General features: G+C 34.0%; 1 pseudogene; it reads right to left on the bottom strand.

Moving 5' to 3' along the window:
* Nucleotides 1-630: 630 nt before the first annotated feature.
* Nucleotides 631-5951, bottom strand: LOC122305318 (annotated as a pseudogene).
* Between the last annotated feature and the right edge of the window lie 13226 nt (nt 5952-19177).

The following is a 19177-nucleotide window of genomic DNA, read 5'->3' as shown; positions in this document are numbered from 1 at the left end:
GTGGTGTCCTAGCCGGGTGTATGAACTGTAATTAAAACTGAAAACAAAAGATGAACAGTATTATGTTAACCAGCAGGGTACCCATCTGTGAAATAGACTGCTGAATAATATTTGAGAAGTAAAATACCAAATAATATCTGCAGCAGTTTATAATGGTGGTCCTATCACTGATGTTACAGATTAAGTTTGGTATTTTCTTTTGGGAGGGGGATTAAATCAACGTCAAAATCTGCAGGTTATCAAGTGGATGCGAATTCAAACTTTGTATAATATTCTATGATGCTTTTCTTTGTCGGTTCACAATGGTGGTCCTGCTCTGCAATAGTACTAAACTTTTATAAAACAAAGTCATGATTGCTTTTGTTTTCATGTATTGGTCGAAATGATGGTGGGGGAGAAAAAAGTGGAGGAAACTCTTATGGTTTTCTTCACAAACTCTCGCTTGGGCAGCCTTCGATAAAGGGGATCAGTAAATTAGTCTAGAAATGGTAAAGCAAAAGGCTCCTATTGGCCGAGAATAGAAAACCACCTCTAATTTGAGGAATATAAAGACAATAAAGTGGACTTATTTTTCAGCCTATACATATATTATCTATACATGGTTATTTAACTATATTATACTAGACAATGTGCAACTCAGTTTTGAATCATTTATCTTTATATGTAAAGTGTTGGAAGAACAAGGAGCAAAAGACACTATTTTAAAGTTCCATGAGGACTCAAACAACTTTTGAATTAACCCCAAAAAAAGATTAACTGCAAACCTAAATCAAGACAGGTTTATTGCTGGCTTATGCACTAACATCTATTAATCAACCGACACATGTTTACTAGAGAGAGAGAGAAGAATCCCGACAAACATCATAGGTCAGTATCCAATGACAAGCACATGCAATTTGTTATCTGAATAACAAAGAAGACACAAGCAAGAGCTCTGCATAATATGATGTTGAAAAAGACGAGTATCTGCATAAAAGGTGTCCTGGAGATGGGATCCACCATTTAGCTTGGAATTACAATTGAAACTTAAAAACTGCCTAATATATATATTCAAAGCATTTATTCAAAAGAAGGGCTAACCTATGCATAAGTCTGAGTTTGATCAGTATGGTCTTCAAATAAGCCATTCTACCTGTAGAGAAACTTTAAGAGAGCCAATTTACTTTTCTTTACAGTTATTAACAAAGAGAAGATAAAGAATTTAATTCATCACAAAAAGAAAAAGATACGGAATCTCAAGAAAGCAACAAAGGTCATTTTTCAAGAATAGATCCCATACAACTGGTCATTTTACATAATAAAAGAAGCAATCAATGATTCCAAAAAATCCAACATTGAAAGAATATATAACATGCATACAAAGGTCAGTTTTCCACATGCAATTGGCACAAATGTGGAAAGCAAATCAGAAACAGAGACTAAACGAGTTAAAGCCAATAAGAAATGGCTTAACAGAAAATATGCCTAGTAATTTCTTTTGGTCTGCTTAAGGAGGCATCATTATCTCTTTGGCTTCAGGAAAATTTCATTGAAGTTGTCATAGCTTCAGTGTCATTCTGACAGGGTTCCCCATGGCTAAGAGTACATTGAATAAAACTAATTTAAAGTCTTTCTCACCTAGGGAAAAAAAGAAGAAGAAGTCATCTTATAGCATAATATGATTATTGTAAAACAGAGCAAAAAGCAAATTACCTAAAATATTAATGTAACCCACAAATTAGCTATTATTCTGCTGAAACCACTGCTCCATGATCCTAATTGCCAAAATAAAGTGTGCCAAATAAGTGCTCGAAATGTCCAGAAATCACAACTACTTTGGAAAAAAACATCAACATACTTAAACGGTAAACCCAAAAATCTTGGATAAAAGAACACCAGTAACGACTGCACACACACACACACACACACACACACACACACCAGGGTTTAGGTTTAGAATCCATAATCCCTCTCCCCCCAATGAACACATTGCATACCCATGGTCTCCATTCTCTAGCTCTCTCTCCCCCCACCCCCTCTCTTTGCACTTTGTGGGCTTGACATGCGATGCTGTTGACATTGTCCAATATACTTGCACCTACTGCAAAGAACTCACTTGCATACCCATGAGCCTGAAAGCCAGCCAATGTTCCTTGCAAGAAAAGAAGAAAAGTAAGAACCAACTTAGCGGGATGAGACATCTAGATACAATGCCACAGGTTAGAACTGTGCAGGAATAGTGATGACCCGAAAAGACAGTAGAGCAAATGCTTTTTCTTAAGACTCAATTCAGATTACTTTCCTCTAACAAGCATATGCTCTGCCAATGGTCAACAATTCGAGTCCCCTCAGGGCCACTAAAGGTTTACCTGGCCGTTAACTTCAGGGCCCCGTGGGATTAGTCGGGGTGTGCGCAAGCTGGTCCAGACACCTACGGATTTAAAAATAAAAAATAAAAAAATAAAATAAAATAAAATAAAACGAGCATATGCTCTGCAGAAACATACAACATGTACTTGTGGATAGGATAGCCTGTGAAACAGCTATACATTCTTATGATGACAGAACTATGATTATAGTAATTGAATATATGAAACAGAAGTAAAATACTATTTACAGCCGAGTCTTGATGGTCAACCCTATATACTGAAAAACCAAAATAAAAAATGATGCTGTGCCAAAACACAGCTACCACCCCACCTTCCTGTGTGACGCTGCATTGAATCCACCTCCCAACTATATCCTCCCCATTCCCACCACCAAAAAGAGTCCCTGATTTCAACTAGTACCAACTCCCGCTACCATGGTTTCTGGTCCATCCATCTCTCATGTTCTCTGTCTGGAGTGGTAAACAAATACATCTGAGACTCAGTTCCACTTTCAGATGACTAGATGAGACATTGTACACAAGTCAACCATCAAACACAACGGGTTCTTAAAGATCTTTAATATGAAGGCATACCAGTTCCTGATGACAATAACCCTTACAGACTTCATTACCTGAAAATGTAAGCACAGAAAACCTGTTAAATGAATTAGCATCAAAATCCAAATCAAACATACAAATATAGCACTTTCTTGGTTGTTGTGGAAATAAGAACACACAGAATGCCATAAGTTGGATTGATTTGGATTTAAATCTAAAACTAACCTACAATCCATTTGCTGTTTTATGAGATGATCACACTTTAGTTCATGCTGTCAGTATCATTTGGCAGAAAAGATTAAAGAGAGTATATTAATGCAATGGGATCCTTGTTAGCATCTAAGTATCTGTCATCATGCACCCAGAATAGTAATTCTTCGCATGAATGTATCATTCAAAACGTTTGTTAGACCAAAGCATATCCTATGGTGTTAAAACTAAATATCCATATATTGTTTATATTCTCAAGTGCTGACCAACATAGGGACACTGAAAAAAAGGTCCCAGCGAATGTTGTAATCTGATTTTGTAACAAAGTTAGGTTAAAGAACACGAAGAGATCCACCAGTAAAATCACATTAGAGTCCCAAAATGTGGGAATCCACAATATTTACAACTGTTTCCTTCTTTTCTCCAAATAAAAGTGATTCCGCTGGAAGTTCAAGATTGCCCAAAGGAAATGCCCAAATCCAATTTCTGGCCAAAGCACGTAAGGCAAATACAGGGAACAATATGCTGTCTGCCAAAGAAGAAAATTGCTCAAGCTTTGTCTCCCCAGAAGTACGGATTAAGATATGAGGATCAGGTGCAACTGTCATATACATATGCTTTTCAATAACTATTAAATTAATAAGGTTCTCCCTTTCATCCTTCTCACTCAATACAACTTCAGTTAAGCCATAACCAGATCCACTTGCATCCAATATACTGATCTCCTCCCACTTTTGTTCGCATGATTTTTGGACAGCATGCACAATCTCATTGGTGGAAGTGTATGCAACACATACTGACAATACCACCATGGAGTTATTGGCAGTGGCCAGCATAGCCCTCTCTGCTGCCAACCTGACAGGTTCACTCAATAATTTTAGGTTCCCTATAAAGTGCACTCGAACTCCATAGTGATTTGCTACGCTTTCTTCTTTGATTAGCCCTTCAATTTTTAACTGCATCAGATCCATCAAGATTGAACTTCTTCAGGTTTTCGTTTGAAGTTATCAATGCTGAAGGCATCTATTGTCACATATTTCACACCCAACTCATAGCAGTACTTGAGCATGGACAAGAGAGCCAAAAATCCAACACCATGTCCATTCCCTTCCATAAAATTCTGCTTTTTAGCATATCTACGATTTCCATCCATGATAAAGGCAATATGATAAGGAATGGGACCAACAGAAAGAACATAAAAGATACATCTGCGCAGGAAAGTAACCAAGTTCTCAAAGATACAGTTTATCCAACTCCTGCCACCTTTCTCCATCCTTAGAAACCTTGTATAAATCTCAGAACCAAAAGAACCTGCCAATACAAAATCAAACTTCAGTTACATGCTATTTGAATAATAAAGGCCATCATAACAAAGCCCACAAAGTTAAATTTGTATAATTAACACATCAAATATGATGTGGCCTATTAATTGCTAATTCCATACAGCTTACTAGCTGTTTAGACCTATGATAAGATATAATATTCTTTAAAGTAGGTACCGCATGTTGCATTATTCAATAAGTTCCTCGAGCAAGATAAGATTGCTCACTAAGCTTGATTACTTGATAAAATAAAAAGGCAATTCGGGGGATTTTGGCCGGCCCTTGCTCATTCTCATATCCATGCTCATAATATCCAATGAGAGAATGGGATATTTTAGCCTAAATGTTGCAGCGATCACCGTGTGCTTTACACATTTCTTGTTCCAATTTGCGTAAAAGACAAGCCATCAATTATTACCAAGTTGAATGAAAATGTGTAAAGCGACCAAGAACTGGAAACAATACCATGACATCAAAGACAACAAAAGAGCTGACTCAATCAACACGTGGTCAACCTGGAACTAATACTGCCCCAATGCATAGGGTACGATATGTTACTAAGGAAAAACTTCGATCCAATAGCAGAAGAGTAATAATAAAAGAAACAAATGCAAACTAAATGCAACAAACATCAAATATAAGCAAATAATAACCGTCTCGCATGAAGCTACCAAAACAACATGCACATTACATTAACCAATTTCATTGGACACGAGCAGATTATACATTGCATAAACGCAACCAAAGATAGAATATCGGAGCAGGCATCAAAACAGGACACGAGAACAAATTAATTAAAATGAGTAGGCCATCATATAAAAAACAACCAAATATCGCAACAGCAATAGTAAGATAACCTCCCTACGGCAATTTTTCCTTAGTAAGAAAAACCAGAAAAACCATTCTGTTAAGTACAACAAGTAAAGGCATAGAATAAAATGATAGTATCCTTCATTTGAGAGAACCCATTCACAACTAATGCATATCACCAGTATTTCGGTCAAAAGTATCAAAATTCCGGAATGCAAAGTAACAATAAATTAGAGCAAAAAGGCGAACAAGCAATAGCGAAAAGAAAAAAAAGTCATAGCAAAAACGCCGCCGAATGATTCCGGACTAAGCAAAGTGTTAACACGGGCATCAATGGAAATCAAATAAAAGCCGACAATTTCGATTTGTACAGAGCCCAAAGATACAAATACAATCAGCCAACTAAGTGACAACTTGTACTCGTATTTGGCAATCAAATACAAAGAGAACTAATCAATCCAAAAAATACAATAATATAACAATCATGCAATACTTTGTCAAAATCAAAAGTCATGGATATTTGGCTGCGAATAAAATCAGAGAGAGCGAGTTACCCGGGGGTATTGGATAGAAACCGTAGGAGCTGGAGAAGAGGGAAGTGCAGAGATATACGAGGAGTGAGATTGAGGGACCGAGTGAGACCCACGTACGAACAGGATCATAAGATGGGAGAGAGACCGCATACAATAAAATCGTGATATTTTGAAGTCCCAAGTGACATTTGAAGTAAGAATAAGCTACCGGGCCGCCGCAACGTGTCAGCTCATAATTTTTTATTTTATTTAATGATTAAAAAAATAAATTTTAATATATTGATATATTTTTTAAAAATATTTATTATAAATATGATGTGTGAAGTGTGAGGATGATAAGAAAAATTTTCCTTTAATTTACGTCTTTAATTTACAATCCTTCCAATGTTCCATTATTATTATTATTATTATTTTATCAAAACTCATGATAGGTACATGCGACAATTTATGACACAACTCGTAAATTTGATACAAATATCATACAAAATAAGTAAGATGGAATTTGATATATATGAATTTGGGTCAAAATAAATTGACTTAATAAGACGTAATTTTTTAACGTGTTAATTGCAAGTCAACTCAAAAAATCCTCAATCAATTCGTATAAAATGAATAAATTATATTTTTAGATTTTATAAATGTTTTGTATTATATATATTTTATGAAAAATTTTATATATCATACTATTATCTTATTTGTATTCCACTAAATAAGATGTGACATATTTATTACTATTAAATGATAATTTATTATATGCTTCTATATCATCAAATGATGATAAATGGATCATATCATATATAGTGAAATACAAGTGAGATTGTAGTATAGTGTATAACATTATTCATAAATAAATAAATGTGAGATTGTGGGTTCGGAACGCATCTTCTTAATCTTAGGAATTTTTTAGAAGATGATATGATTTCATCTCATCTCATTTTAACTCATCTTATTTTATATCATTTCTTTCCCAAATATCACTTAAACACAAATATTTTTTAATTTAAAATTTTCAACTTTTAATTTAATAATTACCTAATCATTACAATTTTTTCAAACTTTCAAACAAAACACAAAAAAAATATTCAACTTTTTTAAATATCAAAACAAAAATTATATTTTGACAATATTTTAAATTTATAACATTTTTCTCTTTTCCTAAATTTTTTAAAACATCATAACTAAAACTATTTTATTTTAATATTCACAAATCATTTTATTACTATTTACATATTTATCATTTCATCTCATTTTCAAACATTTTTTAAGGGTATTGCCTAGCCAATATGCCTATTGGAATGTGGAATTACTCGTAATACGATATGTCAATATCTACGCGTGTTTAGTTGGAACTTGAATCCACTAAAGTAAGGCTTACAACGAGAGAAAAATAGATATGTTTCACTAAAAAGTTAAGCTTAAAACGAAAGAAAAATAGATACATTGAAATAGAAGTCAAGTTTAACTTTTAGCAAACATCGAAGAACTTGGATCTACTAAAAAGTTGAGCTTTATACGTGGAAATAGAAGTTAAGGCCCGGTTTGGTTACCCAGCACAATTTCATCGTATATTTACTTTACAACTGTTTTTTTTTTATCTAAATATATTATATTTTATTTTTAAATTTTAAAAATATTCACTAAAATAGATAGTAAAAATTGACAATAAATAGTTAGTAAACAATATATAAATAGTATAAAATTAATATAAACAGTATATAAACAGTATATAAATAGTGCAAAATTAACATAAATAGTAAATAAATAGCATGTGAACAATTCAAAACCGATATGAACAGTGTATGAACATTTTATAAACAGTAAATAAATAGTGTACAATTCGATTCTCTATAAAATAGTGTGACTACACATTTTTTAAATTCTAAAATTTAAAAATTATCTTATCTCATCTTATTATTTAAATATATTTTTTTTTATAAACTATTTTTTTTTTTTTTAACTCAAAGATTTTATTACTATTTAAAATATTTCTTCTCCTCTTATTTCATTTTAATTATATATTCAAACAAAGTCCAAATCCAACTTAGCTAGCGTCGGTTTAGTATGGGCCGACCCTTGCGAGCGGGGAATAAGATCGTGGACCTTCTTTATCTAATATTTTTATGAACAAATGGATAAAAGTAAATATAATTAAAAAATATAAATATTTAAAATATTGGTACTGAATCAAGATTTTTTTTCGGAATTTTAGAATGTACTAAATCTGAATGTAGGAAGTCAAACATACAATATTTATTAAGTATTTAGCTTTTTTAAATAATTTATACAAATAATAATAAATTATATATGATCAATTTTATATACCTATCTATTTACTGGTGACTGCATCTTCATTCCTTGTAGCCTGAATAAATAAGACTTAGATCTCGTCCGGAGGCTGAAATTAAATTAGACGAGATAAAAAATTTATAAATAGTAATGAAATAGTTTAAGTTAAGATATTTTATGAAGTTTTAAAAAATGAAAGAGAAAAAAATTAAATAAAAATATTATTACAATAGAATTTTTTATTTAATTATTATTTTGAAATTTGAAAAAATTGAATTATTTTTTATATTTTATTTAAAAATTTGAAAAAAATTATAATAATTACATAAAAAAATTGAAAAAATTAAATTTGAAAAGTATTTATATTTGAGTAATATTTAAATATCGAGATGAGATGAGACCAGATATCATCCAAGCCTGATCTTCGAAAAATAGTGATGGCTTGAGGTGGTGGAAAAGAAAAAATCTATTTATCATATCAATTCTTATTATCTTCTCATTATTTCATGATGTGACATTCAATGAAAGATTCACAAGTAAAATATTATAAATAATTTTTAATCATTTAATGCTACATCATGGGATGGTGATAGAATGATGAGAAGATGATAAAAATTGAGATGATAGGTAGCATTACTTAGTAGAAAAAACCTATATATATATATAAAGACACTACTCATTATCTCACACTACAAAACCTTATAAATTTTTTTAAAAAAATTATTTTATTTTATTTTTATTAAATTATTCTACTTATTACCTATGCACCAATTATTATACTGTATAATGTATGGAATACTAAATTGAATTATTCTAAAAAAAGATGAAAAAAATTGCACGCGTTTTATAACTTTTGAGCCCCTCGCCTTGTCCTCCATGATAAAAGTTGGAACTCCGCCGTCCTTCTAATTCCTATAATCACCATTAACAAACTGACAAGCAAAACCCAACGTTTGAAAGAAACAAAAATTACGAGTGGCTACCGACTCGGACCCAACATGTGTAATATATATATGTATTTTTAAATATTTAAAAAAAAAATTCACAATATTAATAAAATATATATATATATATATATGTATTTTTAAATATGTAGATCTTAACTATATTTATTTATTTTTCAAATAGAGCATACGAAAATTGTATATTTCAAAATTATAAATATCAACATAATTTTTCTTATTATCTCTATTCAATGAAATTTCAAAGATTATACTCATAACGTGGGAGAATCCTTTTCCGAGAAGGATTTCCAAGAGATCAGAGAATCTGTACGTAGAAAATAGGCTATACTTGAAGAGAAATCATAAGAGGATGACTATCCGTTTTATAATAAAGAGGGGCCCCTCCAGGATGGCCTTGAATGTTTGACACCTGCCGAGTTTATATGTAGCTTTTGATCATATTCCCTATAATTTTCTCGTTACTCAATCACAAATTAAAAGAACATGCTAGTGTGATAGCTGCCAGATCTTTATATCTGTAATTTGGACAGTGAATTAAGATAAAAATTAATAATTAAATAAAATATTATTTTTAATAATATTATTATTTTAATAATTAAAAAAATTGAATTATTGATTATGTTTTATATAAAAATTTTAAAAAATTATAATGATAAAATAATATAAGATGAAATGATATATTTTTACTATCTAAAATGACCTAAAGTATATATGCCTTTTGTTATTTACTTAGAATTATTTTAATGTTATTTTTTGCCTTTGAGTAATGACATATACATATATATATATATATATATTAAGTCTAGTAATTAAGTTTGATGTGCATTGTGTTTGATACAAATTATGCATTGCCATTATAAAAATATTTTTACATGCAACGGTTATATCGAAATTAATCAAACTAAGAATATTGATCTCATTCGTCATTACAACAGGGAAGGCTTTTTGAAACCACGATTTAAAATGAATTTTTTCCTTGCTAATAATAGCATTTTTTGCAACCATGCATCATGCATTTCTCTTTGCAAATATATACAATTGCGACGAAATAATTTCCTTGCAAAATTAGTCATGGACATAGATTACTTTGGAAATGGTTGGAAAGATAGTCGATCTGGTGTATAGCTTTTTTTGGGTCGATCAGGTATGTTTGGATTTTTGAACTTGATATATGCATGTATTTTCTTACTCGAGTGGATGTGATAAGTTAGATAACAAATGTAATTATGTTGTGGAAAAGGGAGGCTGATATAGCTCAATGTAAATGTCACTTTACTATAGTTTGTGAACTTAGACAGGTGAGGCTTGACTATTAGCCTTTGATTTAAGTTAAGGTATCTACACATTTGTATGCAAGTGCTTTTCATACTATATATAGGACAGTTGCATATTAATATTTTTGTGTTAAATTGAAAATGATGACTTTTTATTGTAATAGAAATGTAATGAAATGATGATGAGGAGTGGTTGTGAAGGCTATTGTGCTATTTTCTGAAGGAAATTCATGTGCTTGTGAAGGCTATTGTGCTATTTTCTGAAGGACATTCATGTGCTTGTAGCTTATGCTGGTGCAAAAGAAAGACTTCATTATTGTCTCAACATAATATTCTTGTGCACTACATGTTTGAAATTGATAGATGTTTGGATTGATTGATGATCTTATAATCATGTCAGATAACACGATGTTTGGATTGATTGATGATCTTGTAAATGTACATTTGCAACGAATACAAATAGTTGGAAATGTATATGCAGCGATTAAAATTTGTTGCCAATGTATATTTGCAACGACGATCTTTCTTGCCACAATGAAATCTTTTGTTAGTAAAATACCAATTGCAACGATCACACATATAACTTATATGGATAATAGAAATGAGAATATATGCATTTACAATTAATGAAAAAATCGGGTGGCTAAAAGTGACTATTTGTGATGAAAAGAATAATCGTCAGTGTAGACATTCACCAACGTGGCTTTTCCCAGAGTATAGCAACAACAAATGTTTGTTGCATGCAAATAATCTTTTGCAACGAACATCTATTTTCTATTGTATTGCATGTAGAACAAAAATATTTTCGATATTTTTCATTTTTCATGAAAAGAAGACAATCGAAAGTAGTATACATGTAATGCAAATGAAAAATAAATCATAACATGCAAGCAAAAACTTAGAACAACTTAAAAATTAAAATAATATATGAGGATATGCGATCAAACATGAAGAGCATTCATAGGCATCTTGTGGTGTCTCCCTAATATATATACTATGCGAGTCTATTACCACTCTTTCTCAATGGGTGAATGGTGTCGACCATAGGAACCCAAATTTCTTAAGTTTAGGTGTATCTATTCATCTTAAATTTTGAGACAATAATCACATTAGAAAATCAATCGAGAAAAGAGTGTACGTAGTACCCACTGTGTATTGACAGCTATCTTACCATACATGCACAAAATCAAGTCTTGCACGATTTTTGTAATTAGCTTAATTTTAGGACTTCATTTCAATTAGTCCACTTTCCTTTTTCTGTATTATTTCCTTACATAGCACATTGTACAACTATTTATCTGTAAAGCTCAATACGGAATATGTATGATTCAGACCAATATTTCTTCTTCCTTCTTCCTTCTTAACATGGTATCAGCCTAAAGAAACGATCCAACCATTCTGTCATGGCCGAGACCCATACCCCATCCATTCCCTCTTATCTTCTTCATCCCTCTGATTCTCCTAGTTTAATTCTCGTTAATAACCTTCTCACAGGAGACAATTACCCCAAATGGCAAAAGGCCATGACCCGAGTCCTCAATGCCAAGAATAAACTTGGCTTTATTGGTGGCACTCTCATCCCTCTTGAACCCACCAAACCCAAATACACTCAGTGGAACCAAACCAAGGATATGGTTCTTACCTGGATCTCAACTCCATCAGCCCTTTCCTTGCCAATTCCCTCGAATATCATACCGATCCCCGTGCTGTTTGGCTTGACCTTTTTTCCCCCTTTTTTCCATGGAAACAGTGCTCGTATATACCACCTCAAACGAGCTCTCTCCTCCCTGCACCAATCCACAAACTCTATTCATGATTATTTCAACCAAATAAAACAGCTATGGGATGAACTTAGTCATCTACAAACTGCCACTGACCTCAAAGCAATGCAACGACATGCTGATGATGAACAAGTTTTCCAATTTCTTCTTGGACTCAATGACTCATTTGCTCATCTTCGCACCCAAATTCTGGCCATGGACCCACTTCCCTCTCTCGGCAAAGTCTTCTCCATCTTGTTTCAAGAAGAGCAACAATGGCTCCTCAACCTTCAACCCACCTCTTCCGAAACCATGGCCATGTCTATTTGCACCTCAGCTCGCCCAAGACCCCATCTAAAATGCACTGCATGCGGCAAAGATGGCCACACCCGTGACCGTTGCTGGACCATCATCGGATACCCTCCAGGCCGAGAGCCTTGCACCACCAAACCGAAATCATCCATCCTTGGCCCACCCCCATCCGCTGCAAATACCATTGGCCCCTCCTCTTCCTCCACTGCAAATCTGGTTTCTTTTCCTCCGGAGCTCTATCAGAAGTTGCTCAACCTCCTAGCACCGTTGGCCACACCGATCGAACCATCCTCTGCATCCTTTGCTAGTAATCTCTTTTCCCCCTCTGATTTCAACTTCAATCGGCACCTCCATTGGATGGTGGACAGCGGTGCAAGCCACCACATCTGCCACCAACATGAAGCTCTTTCCGATTTACAACCTCTTGCTACTACCCATCATATTCGGCTCCCAACAGGACAAGATATTCCAGCCGAAGGGCTGGGTTCTTGCTGACTTTCCCCCTCTCTCATATTGCAAAATGTTTTTTATGTTCCCATTTTCTCCTTCAACTTACTTTCAATTTCCCAAATTGTCTTTCATAATTCTTGCCTTGTAACTTTTTCCTCTAATTCTTGTTTATTTCAGGACTCTCAATCGATGAAGCCGATTGGAATAGGTGATTTATGCAATGGGCTCTATGTGTATCGACCCGAACCTCCCGTCATTTTTGCTGCTCAATCTACTGCAAATAAGACCTTATGGCATCAACGTCTGAGTCATCCCTCTAGTTTTACTATTTCCAATATTTTTAATTCTCCTTGTACTCTTTCTGAATGTGATGTTTGTGCTCGTTCTAAACACACCAGATTACCTTTTTCCAATTATGCAAATAAAAGTGATTCTCGTTTTAATCGCATATTTTGTGATATTTAGGGTGGTTATCACACAGCCTCATTATGTGGCACTCATTATTTTCTCACCATTATTGACGATTTTTCTCGCACCACATGGATTTATCTTATGCGTTTTAAATCTGAGGCATACACTTATTTAATGTATTTTTTTCCCTTATCCAAAATCAGTTTAACACTACTGTCAAAATTATTAGAACTGATAATGGACAATAATTCATTTCCCATCAATTTCAAACCTACCTACACACACATGACATCATTCATGAACATACTTATGTCAAAACTCCCCAACAAAATGGTGTTGCGGAGCGTAAACACCGACTCCTTCTTAATGTTGCTCGTAGTCTTCATTTTCAAGCACACTTACCTTTCTCTTATTGGGGTGATTGTGTCCTCACCTCAGCCTACCTAATCAACCGCACCCCTACCCGTATTCTCAACAATAAATCACCTTTTGAAATTCTGTTCAATAAAATTTCCGACTATGATCATCTTCGTGTATTCGGTTGTCTTTGTTATGCACAAACCCTTCACGCTCACCGCGATAAATTTTCTTCTCGTGCCACTAAATGTGTATTCCTTGGCTACCCGAGCAAGCATAAAGCCTACAAATTATATAATCTCCAAACTCAGACCATCTTCTATTCCCGAGATGTCACCTTTCACGAACACATATTTCATTTCTAAGACCTTCCTGACCCTCCATCTCTTCTCGTCCCTATCGTTCCTCTTCCTGTCCCTGAATCTATCCTGACTCTTGATCCTCTAGCCTCTTTCGACTCTCCTGTCCCTCCTGATTCTCCGATTCCTGCGCACTTACCCAGCCCTCTCTCCCAGCTCCTCGTCCTCGCCAAACTATTACTCGACCTGCCTCTCTTCACGACTACATTTGTCCCACCTTACATATGGAGCCTATTACATCTACACCTGCTTCACCGACTTCAAGTACTGCTCATCCTTTGTCTGCTTTTCTTTCTTATTCCCGTTTTTCTCCCTCACATATTACTTATTTGACTGCTTTTACCTTATGTATTGAACCCTCTTACTATACCACTGCCATCCACCATCCTCACTGGCGTGAGGCCATGACAGCTGAGCTTCGTGCTTTAGAGGCCAATTCCACCTGGACTCTTGAGCATCTTCCTCCTGGTAAGAAACTCATTGGGTGCAAATGGGTTTTCAAAACTAAACTCAAAGTCGACGGATTCATCGAGAGATACAAATCTCGGCTCGTAGTCAAAGGATACACTCAGATTGAAGGCTTGGACTACCATGAGACCTTTGTCCCGGTCGCCAAAATGACCACGATCCGTTGCTTATTGGCAGTCGTAGCCACCAAATATTAGATTATTCATCAGCTCGACGTCAATAATGCCTTCTTGCATGGTGACCTTGATGAAGAAGTCTACATGACCCCACCACCCAGATATTGTCCTAAGGGGGAGACCCGTGTTTGTCGACTCCGCAAATCCCTTTATGGCCTCAAACAAGCTTCCCGAAACTGGTTTTTTAAACTAACCTGTGTGCTTCTTGATGCAGGTTTTCATTCGTCTCAAGCAGATCATTCTTTGTTCACTCTTACCACTTCCACTAGCATTATTCTTGTTCTTATTTACACAAATGACATACTGGTTGTTGGTAACGATCTCTCACAAATTGAGCTTTTCAAGAAAATTCTCTCCACACATTTCAAGACTAAGGACCTCGGTTCCCTGAAATACTTTCTTGGCCTTGAAGTTGCTCGCTCTCCCATTGGCATTTTTCTTAATCAACGCAAATATGCCCTCAACATTCTCTCTAATAGTGGGCAACTTGGTGCACGGACCGCTCCTTTTCCTATGGAACAACACTTGAAGCTTACTGCTCATGATGGCGACCTCCTCTCTGATCTTAGCCTTTATTGTCGTCTCGTTGGTCGTTTCATCTATCTGACCATCACTCAACCCGATTGTTTATGCAGTCAACAAACTTAGCCAATTCATGCATGCTCCTCGCGTTCCCCACATGAACGCCGCTTCCAGAGTTCTTCGCTACATCAAAGGCTGTCTGGGTCAGGGTATCTTCTTTCCTTCCTCCAACAGTATCCATGTTTCAGCTTATTAGGACTCTGATTGAGCCAGCTGCCCCATCACTCACTGCTCCACCACTGGTTATTTTATTCAGTTAGGCACCAGTCCGATCTCATGGCGCACCAAGAAACAGAATACCGTCTCTCGTTCTTCTGCTGAAGCTGAGTATCGTGCTATGGCCGTCACCACCTGTGAACTTACTTGGTTAAAACAGCTTCTCACTGACCTTGGTGTTCCACATCCCAAGCCTTTCACTCTCCATTGTGACAATCAATCTACACTCTACATTGCACACAATCCTGTGTTTCATGAGCGTACCAAATACATTGAAATTTATTGTCATATCATTCGTGACAAAATTCACTCGGGCCTCTTCAAATCTGTCCCAACTTCTTCAAATGAGCAACTTGCTAATATATTCACCAAACTTTTGGGACAGTAACTTTTTCATCATTTCTCGTGCAAGTTGAGCATTACGGATCTCCATGCGCCAACTTAAGGGGGAGTATTGACAGCTATCTTACCATACATGCACAAAATCAAGTCTTGCACGATTTTTGTAATTAGCTTAATTTTATGACTTCATTTCAATTAGTCCACTTTCCTTTTTATGTATTATTTCCTTACATAGCACATTGTACAACTATTTATCTGTAAAGCTCAATACGAAATATGTATGATTTAGACCAATATTTCTTCTTCCTTCTTCCTTCTTAACACTGTGATACCAATTGAGCATTCATGGATTTGTGCAGATCTCAAATAACAACTATACACAATTTTTAATCTCAAGACGCAAAAATCAATTAACAAATAATATTTAGATCAATCTACATATATTGGCAATCACAGATATTAAACCAAAAGTCTAATTAGAAAGTAGTAAAAACAATAAACACAAGATTTTGGTCATGAAAAGAAAACTTATGAAGAAGTACTCTTTTAAAAAAATTATCTCTAGTGCTTAGACACCACTTTTAAATCTATTGTAGAAGTTTAGTTCTTTACAACTAATTTAAAAGCACTTACAAACTCTTACAGTCTAAATCTTACTTGCAGCACTATGAGTGACTCACTTGATTTCTACATTTCAGAGCTCCAAACATATGGCCTAGCTATTCTACAGCTTCACTGCAAGTATTTATTTGATCTTTGCACCTCGATTAACAACTCCGGAAGAACCCTAAAGAAATTCAAGGGCGCCCTAATTCATCTCATAAAACCGGTTCAATAAGAGATGATTGCTCTAACCTTATAAACATATCTAAAATCTTATCCACAAGTAATGTGTGATTTATTTATCAACACCATCCCTCATGTGCAGGGCAGTAGTTTTTTCGGTTCTTGTCACGGGGCAAGTAGTGTGGGTCACATTTGTCCTATGGTAGGCTCTAATATAATGAAAAAATTTATGAGTCTAACTCATTTCATAAAACCGATTCAACAAGAGAGAATTGCTCAAACTTTATAAACATGCCCTAGACTTTGTCCATAGACAATGTATGATTTATTCCTCAATATTAACAACAAAAGAAAGTCTACTTATCAAAGAGAAATTGTCTTAAAGACTCAATATTGAATTTATAAGGATTTTCTCTCAATAATACAATGAGAATAAAGCTATGGCCACTCACTTAACTCTAAAAATCTTGTTTAATGAAGATTTTATATAGGTAGGGTTAATGATCAAGGGCACCTAACTTGGTTACCTTCTAATATTTGCTCGAACCAACGTTGTTGCCCACACATTGAGTGGACTTTTTGTATGAAATTCACTCGACCGAGACCTCTGCATGTATGTCTAGAGTATTTCATTCCCAAGCTGTTTTGATCCGGTAAATTACTGTGAGAATTTGAGTTGTACAACGTCACGAAGTTGTAGATCTTTGGGTTAGCATTCCATGCATCTTCACCGAGATTGCTTTTATTAGATGTCTGAATAAGAAAAACGAGTATTTGTGATAAATATTTTGCAATAAAAAAGACTATTTCTAACGAAAATGTACTTCTATTTTTCTTGTAGTGATAATTTTATAAAGATCTTAACAGACCAACCTAGATCTTGAAATCTTTTTAATTTTTTTTTTATCCATTTTCGGTCTAACACATTAATTTTACATTAATATATAGTATAAAAATATCATTTTTTTTCCTAAATATATAATTGCACGTTTCTGTATATAATTCATGTCAACTTTAAACGTTTTGTAAATATATATATAAGATTAGAAAACTCTATATATCTGATAGTGATATCACACAAACCCAGAACCACGATTTAATTAGTCGAGCACGCAAAAACCTAAAATAATAAATAATATTTGGCTGTGTATAAAGCTATAAGTCTATATATAAATGTCGTAAGCCGGCCAGCACTAAAAGCCTACAATGCACACGTGAAGATCACCATCACATTGCATGTCAAATGTCCATAGTATGATTAATAGATGCATGTAAGAAAAAAGGACAAATTAAATAAGAGAGAGATATGGATCATATGAGGATAAAATTTGAGATCAGTCATGATCGATCGATATATATGTACGTATGTACGAGTGAAAATAATAAGAAATGATATGAATCATATATATGATGAATCAATATATACTTGCTGAGACAAATATTTATTTATTTATTTCTAAGCAACAAATATTTATTAATTCTACGGACAGTACGCGTACGTAGTATTTTTTAGACAAGTTTTATTTCCGATGAAATTGGGCTATATATGAGTTCAGAGGCTAGCTGTATAGATATATAATATTATGAAGAATTTCATATTTTATTAAGAGAACTAATTTAAAAAATAATTAGTTTATAATCTCATTTTCATGCAATTTTTTTATATATATATATTACTTAGAATAATAAAAATGAACGTACTACTAGTCCTTAAAATTTCTCACCGGCTGGCCTCCTTCCTTTTTTTTTTTAATAATTTTAATTTATATTATATTTTAAAATTAATTCTATCATGATATATATGGTTTAAATTGCCAGAATTAGCAATCTCAGTTGGAGATCGGAATGTAGGTTTGCCTCCTGATCGAAGCAATTAAATTCTATCATAAAAATGTAGTGGTTAATTAATTGCTTCACGTTGAACTTAATTAATAACATGAATAATATATCCAAATCCTTAGCTCAATTGTTTTAAGTATTTTCTCCTGCGCGCATTGAATTGGCCTGAGGAAATGAATGCAGTTTTAATATTTCTTCGATCTCGATCCTGAAAAATGGATAAGGATTAATCTATCCTAATTTGCCTGTACTCTAAGTTGAAACCTGATCATTAAATGTCCAATATTTCTTCAGGGATCAATCTGATCGTGAATGTCTATTAATATTTCATTGCAGGGACGAAACTATAAAATTAAAGGATAGTGGCAGGGGGCCCTCCCGCCCGGCCGGCCTCAAGAACTTCAATGCAGAGGAATAGAGGATTGTTCACGAGGCAGTGCAGCTAAAGAATGCATGGCTCCGGCCAAATATGCAATTGCATAGGAGAAATTATCTGTACAAATTCTAAATAGATAAATTTTATATAAGTTCTTATAAAAACGTGGATCACACCTAAAAAAAAATGTTAAAAAACTATTCTTTATTAATAGGTCAACCCACTTTAACTTTTACAAATGATTTATATTAAACTTGTATATTGATGCTTATATATCTAGATTACTCGTTGCATATATATATATATATATATATGGGAAACTCTTTTGAAAAAAAAAAATATATATCTGCACTTGCTACCAGCCATGCATTCATTATATGCATCAAATACGTACGTGCATGCCCGTAAAAAACCAAACAAAAGCCAACAAACTGCGCG

This window comes from Carya illinoinensis, chromosome 3 (genome assembly GCF_018687715.1).
Source record: "Carya illinoinensis cultivar Pawnee chromosome 3, C.illinoinensisPawnee_v1, whole genome shotgun sequence".
NCBI lineage: Eukaryota > Viridiplantae > Streptophyta > Magnoliopsida > Fagales > Juglandaceae > Carya > Carya illinoinensis.
The sequence above is the reverse complement of the archived record's forward strand: the minus strand, read 5'-3'. Positions and strand labels throughout refer to the sequence as shown.